Source organism: Chelonia mydas, chromosome 11, assembly GCF_015237465.2.
Source record: "Chelonia mydas isolate rCheMyd1 chromosome 11, rCheMyd1.pri.v2, whole genome shotgun sequence".
NCBI lineage: Eukaryota > Metazoa > Chordata > Testudines > Cheloniidae > Chelonia > Chelonia mydas.
The window spans coordinates 43502222-43516152 of NC_051251.2; the positions used below are offsets into that span (position 1 = coordinate 43502222).

The 13931-nt window shown below is 39.8% G+C and overlaps 1 protein-coding gene across 3 annotated transcripts in view; it reads right to left on the minus strand.

Annotated features, from left to right (window-relative positions):
- NFE2L2 (nuclear factor, erythroid 2 like 2) overlaps positions 1 to 13931 on the minus strand; it is a 42991-nt gene that overhangs the window by 13882 nt on the left and 15178 nt on the right. The window contains exon 2 of one of the 3 annotated variants that reach the window (XM_037912075.2): positions 5051 to 5220. The exons of 1 other annotated variant lie outside the window; for it this stretch is intronic. The gene's annotated coding sequence lies outside the window, so the exon portion shown is untranslated. Of the gene's footprint in view, positions 1 to 5050; positions 5221 to 7884; positions 7995 to 13931 lie in introns of those variants that run through there. One more of the 3 variants, XM_027822955.3, reaches the window with a different exon arrangement.

Here is a 13931-nt window from a genome sequence, read left to right on the forward strand (position 1 = left end):
ATGGGACTCTGCTGGGGGGTGAAGGTGGTTGAGGCTAAGCAAGGGGTCCGGGTGTGGGGAGGATAGAGCTTGGAAGGAGGGTCTGGGTGTGGGGTCCAGATGCTAGGAGAGTGGGGCTCAAGTGCGGTGGGGATCCAGGTGCAGCTGGTTGGGGTCGGAATCTGGGTGTGGGGGGTGGCTTGTTGGGGTGATGCAGGTGGAGTGGGGCTCATTGGGGGGGGATTCAGAGTGCGGCGGGTGAGGCTTGATGGGAGGATCTGGGAATGAGGGGGTCTGGACACATGGGGGATGGGCAGGCAGATGGGGGAGCAGCTCTCTGTACAGGGATCCCTTCCCCTGCAGCTGAAGAGAGACGGGTGCAGGAAGTGTGTGTGGAGGGAGGGAGCGAGGGAGGAAGGGAGGAGTGTGCAGAGCTTCCTGCAGCTCAGGGAGAAATCTGGGGGTGGGTCTGACATGGCCCTGGATGCCATGCAGGGGAAGAGGAAGTCCCGCCCTCCCCAGCCCAGCCAGGACTAGCAGCTGAGCCCAGTGCAGGGTAGGAGCCACCAACAGGGTCTTCCCCAGTCCTGTTCCCTACCCCGCAGTGATTTACCTCTCTGCCAGCTGCCCTGGGCACCTAAAACATATTGCTGGGGAAGGTCGCATGACTGCTCTCATGGCTTTCCTTTGCTTCCCCGTCAGAAAGTCATTTTTCTCTGGGGAAGCAAAGAAATCTGTGGGGGATATACATTCTGCACATGTGCAGTAGCGCAGAATTCCTCCAGGAGTAGTAGATGCAGCTAAGTCAATGGAGGAATTCTTCCATCAGCCTAGCTACTGCCTCTTGAGGAGATGGATTTACCACAGTGATGGAAAAACCCCTTCTGTCACTGTGAGAAAGTTGTGGCTGGAGCAGCATTTGGCAAGAGGAGAGCCTGCTGTGCCATGCCCAGCCACTAGCTGGCTGTCATTTTACTGACATGTCTCCCAAAACTTAAAGAATGTAAAATGCATAAGACTGACCACAAAGAATAGCCATTCTAGGATGATAAAGCAATCTGATGTGCAGGTCCAGTTTCATTCTTGTACTAATAGCTGCAGACACCTAATGCCAACCACAAGACAGAACCACAGTCAGTAAGCAAGAAAGGGACAAAAAGGGTGCTTCCTTTCTCCTCTTTCTCACAGATATATTTTATACACAGTACTACATTGTAGTCACCATCTTTCTTGTGTGCAAAATAGATACAAATTCCCATCTCATTGTTGCTCCTTAAAAATTGCTTGCATGCCCGGAGCGGAGTATATTGCCTCATTAGCACTCTTTGCTAGAAAGTAGTGTAATTATATGATCGTCATTATTGTCTGCTAAGGCTGTTCAGAACACCAAGAGTTAGATCCACAGAGGGATTTAGGCACCTAACTGCCACTTTAAGTGCCCATGTCCAAAATTCAGATCCCCAACACACCCCACCAGCTGCTGCCTACCCTGTAGACATCTGCATTTCCACTGACAGTCACCTAGGCACTAAAAATTTCCAAGTGGGCATGTGCCCAGCCACCTAACTTCTGATACCCATCCATTGTATAAGAGCCTAATTTGGGCTGTGGATTCCATTAGGTGGCAAGGCACCTAAAGTTAAGCTCAGTGTTGTAATGCCAAAGTCCCTTTTGTGGATCTGCCCCAAGTCACGAGGTTGGCTTGTGAATATTATTTCTGGACGCTGACATCTTACTCAGCGTTACATACTAGTTTAAAAGGTTGATTTCTCATACCAGTTGTTGCACTTCCTGAGAACCATACAAGAATTAAACACAGTTGGTGAAGCTAATGCATACATGTAGGGAAATTTGAGTTTCTCCAGATTTTTCGAGCAGATTCCTTGGCATTTTGCTATAATGATTCTTATCAAGCACATTCTAAATATTTGTCTTCATAAGTTTAGTGAATTTGTATCTACTAATAGTTTTTAAATGGACTTCTGTTCTACCAAGTCCTACCATATAGCATGGAATTTCAAAGAGCCAAGCAAAGCGACAATTCCTAGAATTATCTTCCCACAACACCTTCTAATCAATCCAGAGGGGAAAAAATATCAGCCCCTCTCATTTCTGCGCCTTGAAGGATGCTGACATGCCCCTACTTTACTAGTAGAATAAACAGTGATTGCAATTATCTGATTTTTCAAAGGTCAGTCTTGACATTCATTGCCATAATTGTGTCATGCTGTCAACTTCCGCCTTTCTACCCCTTAACCGCTAGGCCAAAGGAAGCCATTGGGAGTCTTGATTTAGTCTGTGAGTAAAAGCGGACTTCCCCCTTGAACAAATCCAGGTTAAGTGTCCTACTCCTGGCTGGTCACCACTGCCTCCCAAATTCTTGAAACTACTGTCCTAAATCACAGAGTCCCAAGTTGATTTCCGGGCTATCAGTAACCAAATTATATACAGTCCTACACATTTTCACTTCCTTAGAGTTTCAGTATAAGGCAGGAGATGGTGATCATACTTCATCTTTAAATCTTAATTATATTGCTTATTCAGGTTAATCTGAGATCCACCCACTATGCACAAAAATTATTCATATCCCCGTAACTAGTCCAAAAAAACCTTCTCTGGTCTGTTTTCATAAAAGAATTGGGCCCTGTCCACAATCCTTCTAATGTAGCTGTATCTTATATTGGCATACAAGTGCTTCTGCCTTAAGCTATACCAGCAAAAGTGCTTTTATGCCAGTATAAGTATATATGCACAAGGGCTTATACCAGCATAGCTATGCTGGTATAAATTTTAAATCTAGAGCAGGCCTTAGTGAATTAACAGTATTTCCAAACAATATCAACACTGAGTCCAGCCTCCTTTTGGTCAAATATAGATCTTTGGTCAAATTATACATATATACACGCACATATACATGTGTACACATATACACAAACAAATCTAACGTTCAAATACATTTTTAAAAACTTAAGCCAAATTCAGAATCCCTCTTTCCGCTGAACAAAACAGTGTCTTGTTTTTTCTATACTGTGTTTTATTGGCAGTATTACAACATGATTCTGTCAACTAGCTAATAGAACTAGTGTATATAGAGTTACACTAGATTACACAAGCTGCCTAAGGAAATTGGGTGGGTCAGGCAAAAGGATCTGTTAAGGAGTGGGTTGGGCTTCATTAGTTTTTACATGTTTGGTACAGCAACAAAAATCTGCACTGCTGCAACAGCAAGTGGACCGAGCGGTTCTGTTGTGGCTCCCTTTTGTAACTGCTGTCTAATCACTATATACAATACACAGCTCCATTTTGAAAGGTGTTTGAATAGCAGCCATCTCAGTGGGAGACCTACTGTACTTCAGGAAAGCAAGTATTAATACAGTTTTCTTTCCAAGTTAAATTCAGTACAAGCCTACATTATACTAAATTCAATAAATGCTAACTTTATTTACATCCTTAGGTACATAAAAAGCAGACAACCACCATTAAACAAACATCTTAATTCACCAGCACCTAAAGAATTGCTGCTATCTCAACCATAGCTACACAGAAGCACTTGTTTGTATGTCAATCCATTTTAGACACTGAATCTACATTACTTGGAAAATAATTACCTGTTAAATGATGTCTTCTAACTATCCTGCTATACCTAGCCATGCACGTACTACGTGTGGACAGTGCCACAAACTACAGACTGATTTATGTAGGAGGGTTTTTATGATAATGGTGCAGTCATCTGGGAAGCATGGTTCAGCCAGTTTACATAACACTTTTTGTCCTTCTAGATTTGTTTTACTGGATGTAAAATGGATGAACGTATAACCAGATAAAGAATCTAATGAACTACAAAGAACTGGCTATTTGTCACTATTGTGGTTTCACCAGGATTATCCAAATTTTCCTGTTTTGACCCAAACATAAGAACACATCTGCCCTTACAGAGATTCTAAATAAATGTATGAAAAAATTATGTCTAAATAAACACCCATCTAGTATAAAATTACTACTTATATTATTTGAGCCTCAATTTAATCCCTCTCCAGTGATAGTTGTCCATGTCAGAGACAGACAGTAGATGGTTGCTACAGTTATACCTTGCCGTAGGGGATGAAAGTGGGGTGTTCTAGTAGTAAAAGCAGCATCTATCACTAGACTCTCTCTCATCCCTTGTTTTTTGTACTATAGGGGAATTTTAACTAGAAAAGCATTGAAATGACTGACCTCCGAACAAGTTAAATATCTTCTACGTAAGTCAGATAAGCCATGCAGTTTACTAGATGTTGCACTAGCACACAGAATTTTATCCCATCAGCCCCCATTCTGAGGCATGGGAATCCATTCCACAAAGTTGAATCCAGTTCCAACGTGAACCAATTCTACTGTGTTTCCTAACTGGGTGGACCATTACTGCAGGTTCATGGTCACTAGAGCCCATCATATATACACACACAGCCAATCTAGGAGCAAAAGAGAGCTTAAGATAAAGTTATGTTTGTGGCAGCCTTAACTCTATCCACTTATGCATTACAATATTCAGTTTACATCCGGGGAAGGATTAAAACAGTTCTCAACATCCTAGCAAGTTGACACTTTTTCCTGGTGGCTGTCAACCTGTGCGCCAGAAACTTAGGTTCCATTTAAAAAATAAATAAATAAATTAAAAAAATCCCTATCCCTAATTGTTAAAAAGACAACCTTCAAAATGTTAAATGTAACATGATGCACTGTTATCCTGAGGCTTCAAACAGCCTGAAGTAATAGAATTAATAGAAGAGAATTGTTGCCAATCGCTTAAATGGGAAGTTACCTCTGGAGGGCGAACCACCACTTATTTTCACCCCAATCTGAAACCCATAGGTGCTGGAAGTAGGGGTGCTGCCACATACCCTGGCTCGAAGTAATTTCCATTGTCTACAGGGTTTATGGTTTGGGTCAATGTCTCTCAGCATCCCCATAATAAAAATAGTTCCAGCACCCCTGCTTTAAAAAAAGACATGATCGTGCATTATTTCTCAATTAGTACATCATAACATTTATCATCTTAAATTCACACGGAACATCTCCCCAGGATACTTAATTTTGTTGACACTCATGTTGATGCTGCACATTTTCTTCTCAACAGCACAGCTTTCCTTAGGTGCAATCCACATGAGTCAATGAGCTACAAAGTGAATTTTCTAGGATAAGCACGTATATAGAAGCCTTCCTTAGGTGCAATTCAGATGACACAGTTACCTACAGAGATAGCTGTAACAGATGGGAAAACTTTCATTATTAGTCAGTTATACTTATCCTGTACCATACTTAGAGTTTACTGTGTACTTTTCATAATCCATGAGTCTTCTTTATGAATGCCCGGAATACACAGTAGTACGCAATACTTGAAAGTATGCATTTGTAGTACCCAAGGTTATAGAAAAAATGTATGATATTGTATTTGAGAAATAGTGTGCATTTGTGTATTTGAGCCAGCCCATAATGCAGACGCACAAGAGCAGAGTTCAGGATTGTGCACCAACCTTTACTGTCATTCATAGCAGTCCTTAACAATGCAGCCTTAATATGCTCTTATCACAGTTTTGTTTTCTATGAAAAAAGAAAAATCCACAGCATGGAGCTATTTGGATAGGCACCTCTGGAATGCCTTAGTCAAGAGACCTTAGCAGGCCTGCAGCAGGGAGCCCCAATCCTGCACGTATTTGGCATTGTACCAGTTTTACCTCACAAAACACACCCCTCTATGGAGCAAGTTAGCCATTCAATCACACATAGCCCAACCTTCTTTAGTGTCACTTCACCAGCCCCATGTTGGCATTATTAATCATAGTTCAATCCTGCACCAGTGAAGTCATTGACTTAAATGGGAGCAGGATCAAATCCTTACTACACTTGCTTGACGTGCAGTTTTTTCCTCCAGTCAGTCATGTTTTGATCTGGCAAAGTTGTTTTCATTGAAATGGCACTTCTCACTGATGGCTCTTTTCCATCCCAAAATTCAACCTCATACCTACAGACATTGATATAACCACACTAAAGGGAGGAGCAGGAGAAGTGGAAATCACAAGAGCGTTTTTCACTATAACAGGGAAAGAGTATATTTTGTTTATTCTTTTCATGGTCAGAAACTGATCATTAAACTTTCCAAAAGTTAATCAGGTCTTTCATGACACCAATTGTGTACATCTTCTGCCTCTAAATTGAAAGTTTCAGAAAGCTATGAGTGATGAAAAGAAGGATTTGGAAAGGAAACAGTTATGTAACCATAACCTTTGCCATCTTTGCTGTTCCCGCTCCCACTCAGAGGTATTATACGGTTAAAACCACCAAGACAAAAGAACCAAATATTAATGATACATAGTTGACAACAAGTCAAAAGTCATAGTGCAAATGCAGATACTTCACCAGTGCACACAATCATGGCAGCTGTGCAGGAAAATATAGGCCCATTATTGCACATAACTGCACTTTATAAAATGATGGGTCTTTATGTCCTCACTTCTTAAAGGTTCTTAAAGGCATAGTACTCAGTTTATTACCTTGGAATGAGGAAGGAACGAGTCCATCCTACTAAGATTTTACCCTATTGTTCCAGTACAACTTATTCTTACACCATTCACCAAATGAAGTCAAACAATTCTTTACCCCTACCAAAAAAAAAAAAAAGGCTGCCCCTCAACAGATTTTGTCCCCTACCTCTTTGCAAGGCTCCTCTCCTGCGGCCACCCTTACTACTCCCCAGTGTGCCTGGGAGATTTTCTGCCTCCTAGCTCCTCCTACAGCTAAGCTATCTGCTCTCACACTGCTACCCCTTCCTACAAAACAACTCGTAATTCTGGGACTGCTCTGCTACCCTGCCTCCCCCGAAAAAGGGGCCGAAGTATTGAATGAGTCAGGCCCCATAGAGCTATGCTGGCCAAAACAAAATGGTTGGCAAATATGAATAAGATTATATCATTATATCTTTCTTACCCCCCCAAGATGTAGATCTGTTCTATTTACAAGAAGATGTTTTACAAATACTCATTGCTGAAATAAACTGTTGAAACAGGTAAGGAAATCATGAGGCTAAACCCAAGGCCATTGAGTGCTCAATGCAGGCTCAATGCAGTGTCTGTTAAACATTTATTAGTTTTATGTAATAACTGTATCTGTTATCTTAGCAGAAACTGATTGCTCATACATTTATAATCCACATATTTATACAATAGATATGTTAAAGGTGACCTGCAGCTTTGTTTTAAGGTACCACCTCAAAATCAAATGCTGGCTGAATGCCCCAAACAAACAATGTAAGAGGGCATTTCTGCACACTTTAAACATTTTCTAGGGCTGCAACCGGTTATCTCCCACAACTGCTGGCTACAGTTCGATAAGATGCTCCAATGTGCATTCTATAAGGGAGGTCATACTCAATGTTGAACTATGATAGAGAATACAGGCTGCCTGTAGGATTAAGAAAGTCTAGTTCTTCCCCAAACCAGTATTGCATAGCTTTGTAAGTTTTCAATGTTATTCTGTATGCTATAGGACAGAGATGACAAGTCTTTTTTTGCTCTAAGAGTGAAAGAATGGCATTTGAAGATAAAACTGGTTTTTGTTGTAGCTCAGAACCACAGTCCACTTTATACAGCCTTTCCCCTCTACCTCTTATCGTAACAACTGTCTTTGGTTGAAGAAAGTTAGATGGAATTCCTTTGGGAATTGATCAATACCACCCTTAGCTCAGCTAAGAACTCTTTATTTCCCTACAAGGGTCAAGCTCTCTGTCATCACAGAGCTTGGTGAATAAATAGGCTAGGCTGGTAAATCCAGGAAATAAAAGAAGGTTAACCCCAGATACAGCACCCTTGGCTTGTTCTCCTTGCTCTGTCCACCTCTTTCCTACTCTGTGGTTCACCTGAATGATCTTACCTCTGCTGCCTCACCCTCTGTGTGCTATGTTATACAGGTGGGGCTGTGAGATAACCCGCGCTGGCTGCCACCTCCGGATGACTCTCGTGGTGGTGTTAAGGTTGATACCACTGTTAGAGCGAAAGAACTTTACAAAAAGCACTTTGGGGACAGAAGAAGGAGAAAAACATACTTATCTTGCTTCCTTGGTAGAAGGCTTGCATTCCCTGAAAGGTGTGGCAACGTTACCAACAGCAACAGCACAGTGAATGCTGGGGCATATTATTCAAGAGCTGAAGGATGGCAATTTACTGATGTACAAAACAGAAGCAGCACAGTTATCCTGAATATCTGCTGACAAATTACGGTTTGTGTGCTGAATGTCTCAAGTCAACAAGATAACCTTTTATTTACTAGATCACTTCTATAAGTACTTGCGTTAATTTTCCAAAGGAAGTTACTATGGAAGAAGGCAGAGATTTAACTTAGTCTCATCTAAAATTAGAAGCAACTTGTTAGGCAAAGGAACAGAATTCTAACATATAGGTCATGGCTTCAGGAAAATACAATAGAAGGAGGATCCCAAATTCTAATTCTGGCTGAATCATTTTGTCCCCTTGGGCAAGTTACTTGACCTCCTTGTCCCAAAGTGAATAGTAGGAAAATTAGATTAAAAATAGGTTGTAATTAAAAATATGAGCTAAAATATTCTGGGCAACACAGTGAATTCACATTATAAAAGATTAGTAATCCTTTAAACATATTTTAAAATAGATCTCTGCTAGAGTCTAATATTAAAGTATGGTCACATGTTATAAGGATTTTTTAATATTCTGCCACAACACACACAATTTATTAAAAGCTTATTTTTCAGAGTACCACATCTATTTGCACTTACAATAATTCTATGTTTCTGATGTAAACAATACAAAGATCTTACAGAATGATCTGGACTATATTTAGAGATTCCTACCAACAACTTAATTACTTAAATGGCTGCCATTTTTCCTTTTACCAGCAAACTAAATATAGAGGGTTATCTGTAGACATCCAGAATTGCTAAAAGGGGAGCAACGATTCCCCAGTGTGGACTGGAAAGGCCAAGTTCCTAATGCAACAGATGGAAAGGGGCCAGAACTTCATCTGGCGTACATCTGTGTAGTTCCAATGAATTCAGTTGAGCTATACCAATTTACACCAGATGAGGAACTGACCCAAGGTTCCTACATTTAAATTATATTCCCAAATAGAATTTGAGAGGGTTATAGAAAGCAAGAGAGAAACTGCTGTGTGTTCCTTTCTGTAAAGATGTCAGTCGTTATGTGTCTTATGCTGGCATAACATAAGAACACACTATTTCTACATGCAAGGTTTGTAGCCCAAATGGTCAAATTAGAAATTCAGAATCCAACAGTCAGAAGTTTCTGATTCTGAACTTCCTAACTTTTAAACAACTTTTTTCAAGTTACAACACTGTAATGAGATTATTTTTAAAAGTACTTCTGCTTTCAGTCTTAACGATAATGATGATATGGGAATCTACTTTGGAATCTAAAAAAAAAATCACCATCAGCATCAAGATAATTTATACTTTTCAGTAAAAAAAAGTGCATTTGTTTCTGCTGCATACTGCATTTGTCTAGTGATGCAACACTTGAGGCTGTAAATTTAAACCTCTTACTAACTTCTGAGTGCATAACCATTCCTCTGCAGAATTCCTGTTGAAAATCTGCATAGCCTGATGTATAAACAGCTATTTTGCTCAAAGATGTTAAAAGTACCAGTGGAAATTCCTTGAATTGAAGACGTTTGACTAACAAACTCAGAAGCTGAGCAGAGCTTCTAAATTCCTGCATTCAGAGTTACTTTGCTTATGGCCTTATCTACCCTAGTCAATTTTAACATGCAATGCATGGACCCCATAATGGATTTTAAGATACGTGACAATACAGAATTTCAAACAGTGCACCCACAGATGATCACACCACTGACTAAACTACATTTGCTCTAAAGAAGTCTAACCACCGTATCATCCACCACTATGTCAATCTCTACCAGTGCAACATCAGTGTAGACGACAAGCACTAGCTGCAAAGGAACAATTAGTCCACTTACCACTGTTTCAGAATATACCAGTCACTCCTTGGGTGGCCTCTCTGGTTAAGTTTGCCTGAGACCAAGCTTTCCCAGAATCCTGCCACTTGTAGAAACTGAGCTGCATCAACCTTTAGATCATGATGCACATAACTCTCTAACTCACAACTCCTTCTTCGAGATTACTATGTTACAAAGCAGCTTTTGGAGCACAGCTCTGAAGAAGCCAGCCTGTGAAAATGTTGCAAGCTGGCCCAAAGCAGAAATTAGAGCACTTGTTAATGTGAAGTCATGAGATGATTTAGGTGCAACTGAACCTAATTTGGAATATCCTGTTTTATGACAGTGTCCCCAAGCATCTTGCCCAGCAGGGTATCTATCACTCTGGGAAACTGCCAGAAGATAAAGGGACTGAAGATCCAACATATTGAGATGTGGAATGCCAAAAGCAGCTGGGGCAGGTAGAAAATCCTGACCATTTGATGCCATGCTGCTTGTAAGTTTTGAGCAGAATACTTCAAACATCATCCATTCCAGTAGCACAATCACTGTTCCATTCTAATTGCAGTGGCAAGCAGGCAAGTACCACTCTTAGTCACAAGCATTTCAAAAAAATAAAAAGGAATTTCCTCTTAGCTTGTTATGATCAAGCAGCCATGAAAATACTGAATAGCTCCATTTAGTCATAACAACTTTTCTTTAGATGAGTTATGTGAAGATTTTTTCAAAGTATCATAATGGGATATTAATCTCAAATGCAGCAAATAGGCAAGCCCTCAAGAGTAAAACAAAACTGATTTTTTTAAAAAACATGTCTTGACAGATTAACACACAAGCACAGTCAACTTGTCAAGTATGTAAACCATGTTTTGCAAGAGGCTCTGCCTGGATTATATCATACTTACAAAATATAGCATGCAATACCAATACAATAAACAGTACTAATTTTAAAACTGCAGGTGGGTAACTTTTTTCAATGTCATACAGCAACAAAAAAGGCCTTTCCTTAAAAGGTTTGAAATTATTTAAATTTAATTTTCAGTTCCAGTTTTAAATCCTGGAAATCTGACATTTACAGTCTGACTGTATACCATCTGGGGCTGAGATACTGGGATGCCATTAAATTCAACTCATATTTCTTTATCCTGCCTCTTTAGTTTTATTGCTCATAAAAAAAAAGTTTGTCTTGGAGAGTGATGTCCTCTGTCTATAACACAGGTACAGAAATGGTTGGAAGTGCAGGCTTCCCTGAAGGGACCACATCAAGACAAAAGAGCTTATTTCAGTACTGACCCTTTTAAGACTGCTGACAATATTCCCAAATAGCACCAGGTGTGGTTGTTTGATGCGGATGAATGTCAAGTTAAAAACTGGACTTAGCAGAAATTAAAAAGGTATATAATCAGTGTAGAAAGACCTCATGATCTTCACAATATTGTATATGTGGTTAGTCTCCTAAGCAAAAGTTGCAACGCTGCTAAAATCCCAGAATTTTATGTGTATGACCACAGGAAACTAATTTACCATATCTGACAGTGTGTACATGGCCATCATTTCATTGCACTGTTCTACCTGCTTCCCCATGCCTGCGAGGTATCAGGGGACTGACATTCAGAAAAGGCCTGCTCCCAGAGGACTTCAGAAAGTAGATTTCATATCAGTTTTTATACCCTGCCCACTCAAAAGAATGAAGTCAGTCAGGAGAGCACAATACTCTCATGGCTGTTGCATTTCTTGTTGGAGGGCTATTCAGCTACTGATCTAGGATTCAGTTGTTTTGGAGGACTAGCATTTTGCCTCCTATTATCACAGGGGCATTTTTTCAAATAAAGCAGCAAATACTGTACGTTTGGTCAAGGGGAGGGTCTTTTTAAAGGGACACTGCTAAGGGATATAGCCATTATTGTATTTGCACAGTAACATTTCTAAAAAAACTTTAATATACATTCCAACTGCACAGCTAACTTTACACTGAACCAATTAGTCTAATTTGCATCTTCATCTGGCTCTGCAGCATATAAATTACCCCAACCTACGTATAACCTCTGAATTTTACTCAGTGTCACATTAATATCTGTGCTAGGTATTAAAAAAAATAATTGATTGAGAGGGAGCAGTTATACTGTTACCAAAAATAAGCTTATTTTAAACCTTTATTATGAGGCCCACTTATTAACATTTCCATACTATGGCTCTGATGCATCAAATCATCATTTTTGTGTTAATTGTTATGAAGTGAACGTAAGACAATATGTAACATAAAACCAAATACAATGTAGACATAAAAACATGTATTGAATCACTGTTTTGGATTATCGGTGCTAGGGCTACAATAAAATGTCTGTTACAAAATCTGAGCAAATATTTTAGAAAGAATTCAAAATGGCTGGAGACTATAAACAGAAGAGCTTCATAAAAAAAAAACAACAACTGTTCATCTCCAAAAGCTGTTCATAATTACACCACCATTTTTCTCCACATTTGCTGACAGATTTCTCAGTTATCCAAATAACTTTATAAACCAAATTCACAGCCCTAGTTAGGGCTTCAGACAGTTGCGTGTTTGGAAAGGGCTTTGTTTAAAACATGTACTCTTGGGTCACAAGGATACAAGCTGAAAGTAAAACAGTGCACTCCTTTGCAGAATGCATACTTTCCTCTTGTTCTAATGTTTTTTCGTTTGACTTTTCTCTTTATAAAAATTCTAAAAAACTTAATTTTAAAAAAATCCAGAGTTAAGGTGTTCACTGCACATGCTTCACTAGTATATTGTGTACAGCAGGAATAGGCAACCTTTGGCACACGGCCAGTCAAGGAAATCCGCTGGCAGGTCGTGACGGTTTGTTTACCTGCAGCATCCGCAGGTTTGGCCGATCGCAGCTCCCACTGGCTGTGGTTCACCGTCCCAGGCCGATGGGGGCTGCGGGAAGTGGCGGCCAGCACATCCTTCGGCCCGCACTGCTTCCCGCAGCCCCATTGGCCTGGGACGGCGAACCGCAGCCAGTGGGAGCTGCGATCGGCCGAACCTGCGGATGCTGCAGGTAAACAAACCATCCCGGCCCGCCAGCAGATTTCCCTGACGGACCGTGTGCCAAAGGTTGCCGATCCCTGGTGTATAGTAACCTACTATTCTCAGGACTTCAGCAATACCTAAGTTTATGGTTAGTAAACATATTACCAACAATTAAGGAGTGACTGTTGCTACCATTGCTTTTTCCTGTCCAAACTCCAACTCTAAGTATAAAAAGATTAAAACACATTGAGTACTTTAACTCCAAATTCCTTTGCTTATTTTATCTTCAGATGAGGCTTTCATGTTTTAATGTAGTTATATATTTATATACCACTGATAGTTCTATTGGTTACATTTCTTATTGGTTGATTTAATTGCTTAGCCTTATTACGCATTTGTTTCACTAAGCTAGTAGGTTGATTACTGCTGATCAGTATTAAAGTTCTACTGTAAATCAGTCCGCTTTTGAAATTGCCAAGTTTACAATTTCATGTTTTCAACTACTCTTATCTGACTTTTTGCTTTAAGTAAAAAGGTTGCATAAGCAGTAGATGGACTTTTTCCAAAACCTGTTAAACTAGATTACTACAAAGAAAAAGAATCTGTACAATTTGTTGTGACTTTCATTTACCTAAATTTGCTTTTTGCCACATTCTGTATACACAATCTTTAAAGTTTGACAGAGAAAGTTATCAAAAAAAAAAAGGAATAGATTTTTAAAACAAAATGTTTGTTTTTTTAAGAACCTGTTGAAGTAAAGAAATACATTATTTAGGGTTGGAAAGTGAAGCTTTTTGAGTCCAAAACAAACTTTAAGTAGGTGATTAACCTGGTGACTTTGGAGGACTTTTTGCTGGTTGCAATTCAAACACAGCAGCAAGGGATTAATATTTAATTCATGCCAACAGGGTTACTGTTGAGACTTGTGCTCCACTAAGCCTCAGTCAATACAATTATTGTA